This window comes from Ovis aries, chromosome 2 (assembly GCF_016772045.2).
Source record: "Ovis aries strain OAR_USU_Benz2616 breed Rambouillet chromosome 2, ARS-UI_Ramb_v3.0, whole genome shotgun sequence".
Lineage (NCBI taxonomy): Eukaryota > Metazoa > Chordata > Mammalia > Artiodactyla > Bovidae > Ovis > Ovis aries.
This window is the reverse complement of record NC_056055.1, coordinates 149,473,597-149,479,596: the sequence shown is the minus strand read 5'-3', so window position 1 is coordinate 149,479,596 and position 6,000 is coordinate 149,473,597. Positions and strand designations below refer to the sequence as shown.

Here is a 6,000-nt window from a genome sequence, read left to right as displayed (position 1 = left end):
CTGACATGTCCTCTGTCACTATGCTTTCTTCAGAAATGGGAATGACGGACTTAACTCTGTGGCATCTCAGTTGGCAGAACTAAGGCTGATTGATAGGTAGAAATTAACAAAGATGCAAACTTGACTTTTTAAGCAAGTTTGAGAGCTGGCCCAAAAAGATACAGGAAGCCAAGAAAGGTGGGAAGTACCCCGTACCTGTACGTATTCAAGCAGAAGTGATTTCAGGAATCCTAGGGGGTAGGAGATACCTGTAGTCTCCTTTATATGTATCTTGTGCAAATGAGCAGTGGAATAACCTAGATCAAATCTCAAAACACAATAATAATAAAATGGAGCAATAGCATTAGAGCTTGTATTTAATCCAAAGCCACCTGTTTTCAATTCTGAGCAGCCCGGAGACCTGCCAGCACTTTCTTGCACTTGGAGTCATAAGGTCTGGCAAGGTTTTTGGCTCCCTCCCTGACTCCAGCTTCCTTGAATCTTAAGTCATGTAAGTTACTTGCCAGTCTCAGCAACAATGCTCTCAGAAGGGAGCTGCCAGCATTGGGCAACACTTCTTACCATTAACCCCCAGTTCAAGTAGCCTGTAATCCCCAGCGGTGTGCACACCTCAATTTCCACCAGCGGCGCCCCCTCCGAGGCCTCCGAGGCCGGGGTCTCCTGCCTTCGGATCTCACATATGCAGGTGAAGAGTGACAAAGTCCTCCCTCTAGTGGCTTAAGTGGGAACACTCCCGGGCCCTGTTAAGATCCAGAGCATCCTGATGGGAGACAATCTGGAGCCATTCCACAGGACTGAAATTCCATTGCCTGGCCAAGATCACCCACAGGAAGGATGGGCGCACAGCACCACCCCCTAGCTGTGCACTGGACCCCCTGGGCATTGGCCTGCAGCCTGCCCGGGCTGCCCAGTGGGGACGCCAGTGTCCCCCTACTCCCTTGCTTATCTCATCACATTGCTATTCAAGGGGAAGAAACTACTCGGCTTTTCTTTAACTCTGGCTCTGAGATTTCCTGCTTCACCTACTTGTCATCTTCTGAAGCTTTTCGTGAATTGTGGGAGGAGGGTGGTGGTGACTAGTCTGTGATCTTTATCCAAGGCCCCTGGATCTTCTCCTTTTTGGCTATTTCGGTGGAATGAGGCTATTGCGGTCTCATTTGAACATTTTTCAGCCCCTGCTCAGGCTGGGAGGCATGGCCTTTCCGTGTGACTTTTTAAGCAGCATTTATGAAATTTGAGAGGAGGTGGAATGCAGGCTCCAGTGGATATAGCCTGCTCCACTGCCCTTGAAAGGCATGGGAGGAAACGGGGCTCCCATCCACCACTGCTCTCTCATTTTGGCCCATAAAGAGGGAAGGAGGCACACCAGGGAGCTGCTGCCAGTTTCCTCCCTGCCTTCCAAGGCAAGAATTCCACCCCGCTGCTTGGACCCTGGCCCCTGATGATGGCCCGAGGAACCTGGGGTTAATCCCCAGGGGTGCCACAGGTCCTCTTTCTGTGTGTAAGCGATAGCTCCTTTTTTATTCATCAGCAATCTGGCTTGCTCGGCCCTGTTGTTCAGATAGAAAAGGTGCTCTGAAAAAGCATTTATCAGTTTCTGTATGAATGACAGCCTCTGGGTGTCCCAGGACTCCAATGACATGAGCCATCTTAAAAGAATAAAAATGAGGTTAACAAAACCTAAGGAGCGCAGTAGTATTTTTTTCCTGTCTCTGGCCGGTGGTCCTATGAAGAAGCATGGGGACACCAAGAACATGAGATCACACTGTTTACATTCTTGGTAGCTTGCCTTCATCTCAACGAGGCCACACTTTGCTCCGGCCCCGACATCTTCCCCTCTGATGCACTGGTTATCATCAGAGAACCTGGCTTCCTTTACTCAAGGAGCCAGAGAGGACTGGGGCTTTCTCAGCTCTGGCAAGTGAAGTGCTCTAAACCTCTTGTATTTAATTCACATATCACATTGCATTGGAGGCAGACAGAAATGGGAGGCTACGGATATTTTTCTTGCCCATTCCTTTCATCAGGACAGAGTCATTGGGCAGCAGAAAAAGAAACCTTTATAACTACACTAAAATATTTCATTTACCTTGGGTAAAAGTCAAGTTCTTATACTAAGAGTCTCTCATAAAGCATGTCAGCGTGGGAAAGAGAGTCGTGTCTTTCCTCCATGAATGTTGCACCAGAGCCTCCTACTGGGCACAGCCAAACGAGGTCACTAAAGGAGGCCCAAGTCATCAAGGCAGGGGTAAGACCATCTTGAAATCCTTACCTGTGAACCTGCTTATTAAACAGTGACAGTTTTTATTCTGCCCCCCTTGCTGGGCAATGACAGCACCACAGTCAAAAGGTAGCAGGAAGGAAGGAGGAAAGGGATATGGTTCTTTGACCTTTAAGGACAGACCAAAGGTGGAATTTGCTGAGGGGAAACGTGGTGAGCTAATGGTTGTCCTTGCGTCCATGAACTGAAATAGCCAAAAATGAGACAGTGGGATGGTTTTTCCAATTCTTTTAAAGGAAATGTATTTTGAATATGTACTGAATCTAAAATAATTTTCAACTCAATTTCCAACCAATTCACTGAACTAAAGGAAGAGATCAGAAATGAAATGAAATTCTGATATACATTTAATCTAACCTAAAAAGAAACTGACAGGAAAAATAAAATTTCAGATGTTTTTTATTCAAAGGTTTTCAAAAGAAATAAAACAGAAAAAAGCTAACAATCTGATCAAATGTACAGTTCAAAAATGTCTTTTGGCGTTTAACAACAAGTCCTAGGAAAGAAAACTACAGAGTTATCTTGAACCGGACAAATAAGTTACCACTGGCAAGTTTGTGGCACTAGTAAAACAAAAATAAAAAATTAACTCTCTTGATCATATAGATATCTCTATGAAAATCTTTTTTTTTCAATCTGTACAAAAGGTCTTTCTTCATAAATTAATTTTTTTATAATTTAATGGCTGTCTACTATGTGATGTTTAACTGATTTTTTTTTTCTTTTTTTATGTACAGAGGTTATGTTTCCCAAATCTTACCCAGACGAGTATGGCACTTAGTTCAGACATTTCTAGCAGCAGATTTTCCCTCCTCTCTAACTGAGCTATCAAATTTCTGTCTTAACTAATGCAAAAATATCAAGTAGTGAGAGACCCAGGTTTATAACGTACTAGGTACAAAGAGGGTGCTGCGTTCGGTCTGGACTTTCACAAAGCAGTAATATTCCAGGGAGCATAGAACCAATAATACCACAACTTTAAAAAAAGGAAACAAAACAAAAACAAAAACACATTTCTCTTATGACTATGTAATTTTCACTAGAATCTACACTTCTCAGAGCAGCAAGGACTTTTGAAACTATGAAATGTCACTGACATCTATAATCAAATACAAGCATAAATTTTAAGAACTAAAAAATACTCGAAAGAAATAACTGCTTAGGCCTAGCTCCTGAGCTAGGAAGGATTTGGTCTGTGGAAACAGGGAGGGCCAGCAACCTGTCCCAGCACAAAAGAAAATAGACTCTGAGGTAGATAACTGATCACACACAGTTGACCAGACAGGTACACAGTTTTGGAAGACAACTTAATTTACCATTGCTTTTCAAACATACGCAATTGTCTTAATAAAAGAGCTTTAATAACAGTGAATTATCTTCTAGGTACTAAAGTAGAAATAACTGTGTATTTATGAATCAGGAATTTCATAGTTTCAAAATTGGTTTTTCTTTACACTGAACACTTGTAGTGATGATGTAAAGTGTGGCACTGCTTGGATCCAAATCTTCCTTCACGCTTTTTTGTTTGTGTGTGTCCATACATCAATTAAAATTAGAAAACCTAAATGCAAAGGTACAAAAAAGGCACATTCTCCTAACCGCAAACTGGTCCGGCAAAAATAAAGAGCACAGAAGACGTGATGCTGAGACTAGTTGGAGCTACTGGTTACTGGCTCTTCGGTCTTTGGTGAAGTTACCTTTAAAAGTGCCAAGTAATTTCTATTTCTCAAATTTACGTAATAGAGAGAGCTAGTAGCCAATCGTTTTGCTTCTATTCATATCTCAGCTTTATGTTTGAAGATAAATCCTTACTTTTAGCTTTTGCCATTTAGTTGCAATAGCAACATTTTTTTCCCCTCGGTTTGCCAGATCTCAGGCGTCATTCTCATTCTAAAGCACTATCATTAGCATAAAGGAAGGACAAAACATTCGGTGACTCCCCTCCCCCCCCCCCACCCCCTGCCCCAACGCTACCTACACTAAATCTAGAACATCAAGTTAGTTTTTTTTTTTTTTCCTGAAAAAAGGCAAAAAAGACTTTACATTGCATCATACAGCAGATCTCCTAAATCAGTCAAACTATCAGAGGAAACTGTTGGCGCACAGCCTTACAAACAATTCACCCTATTAAAAGTTCCCCAGTCAGAAAATGTGTTTCACACAAAACAGTTTTCCCTTCTTGCATTTCACTACCTTACACATTATGTGAAAAATCATTAAAAACACCTACTACATATTTAAAAAAGCCAAAATTTCAGCAACTTTTATTGACTACCTTTTAAAAGCCCTATGCTGCTGTTTTACAAGGCATAATAGACCAGCCCATTTGGTCAAAGCATTCTACATCATTAGTTTGAACTAACTTTTACTGAAACAGCTACAGCATCAAAAGAGTTAAGGCAAATTGGAATTCATAGAAAAGGATAAGACACTTCACACGACGTGGGAAGGGAAACGGAAAGCTAAGAAAAGAGACACTGGCGGTAACACTCTCACTGCAAGCACAGAACACCAGGGGTGAAGTCGGACTATTTAAACGTCAGAAAGCCCATTTCATACAGCGGAAAAAAACACAAACGAAATACAAAATGAACAAAACCACAAGAATCCGGTCATGCACTTGAGTAAGTCTTCATGGTCTTTGTGCATACCCAGAGAATTGAAGTTTTCTTTTCTTTTTTTTTTTTTTCCCTTTTTTCTTTTTTTTTCTTTTTTTTTTGCATCATAACATTTGATAAAAATCTTTTTTTTTTTTTTTTTTTTTGCTTATTTTTTTGTTTTTTTGTTTTTTACTAAAATAAACCTGTTCAGGGGAACAGCTACTAGATGAATTTAAGGGTTTTATGCACCTTATAGAACTTATAGCAAAAATAGTTTTAGTTGATTTCATTATAAATAACGTTTTCAAGAACCTGTGCAAAACTGTCAATAATTTCCTAAAGCACAATTGATCAGAAAAATCCATGATTGTTCAGCCTTCACAACCTTCTTCATATAAGAACACCCTTCTGTACATCTGGAAGAGAAAAATATAAAAAACAAATGCTCTTGTAACAGTTGGTGTAACAGACCATTGAGCTTTGTCATCTCTTTCTTGCTTTAAAGACATATATGTTTGAGAAAGGATCTGCTCATCACTGGTGGTAGGTCAGTAAGTGCAAATTCTGGAACTGAGGGTCCCTGTCTATGTCCCGAGACCACCTTTTAAATCTGAGACCAGGGCAATCTAGAAACCCCAGTGCTCTATGTTCCACACAGTTGTTCAATGTAATCTGCATGGCAGAGGGACAAGTTTTGAGATATGTGGTTCAAGTGAGAGTGGGGAAGCAATCTATCAGTCTAAGCATACTCACATTTGATTCTGTCAAGATACTGCTAGTGTGTAACACTAGACTAAGCAAAATCTTACACTGTTTCTCCTTCAGTCTGTGAGCATTAAAATAATAGGAAATATACATATATAGGTATATACTCTCTCACACACACATATCTATCTATCTATCTATCTATATACATAAATGTAGGACACATTTGGTACCTGGTATTCTCTGAGTATGTTACTGATTTTGCAGGCAGATAGGGAAGGAGAGACAGCAAACACACATTTGACTTCAATATAAGGCACTGTGCTCTTTTTGGACAGAATACTTAATTTACAAGACCACAAAATCACTGATTTTAAGATTTCAGTAACAGTGGATTCCCCTGCCATGACTGAA

General features: G+C 40.6%; 1 protein-coding gene across 19 annotated transcripts in view; it reads right to left on the bottom strand.

The window, feature by feature from the left end:
• Positions 1-2,662: 2,662 nt before the first annotated feature.
• RBMS1 (RNA binding motif single stranded interacting protein 1) overlaps positions 2,663-6,000 on the bottom strand; it is a 219,739-nt gene continuing 216,401 nt past the window's right edge. For all 19 annotated transcript variants that reach the window (XM_012135930.5, XM_004004667.6, XM_027964907.3 and 16 more), the window contains one exon: positions 2,663-5,297. The gene's annotated coding sequence lies outside the window, so the exon portion shown is untranslated. The remainder of the gene's footprint in view (positions 5,298-6,000) is intronic.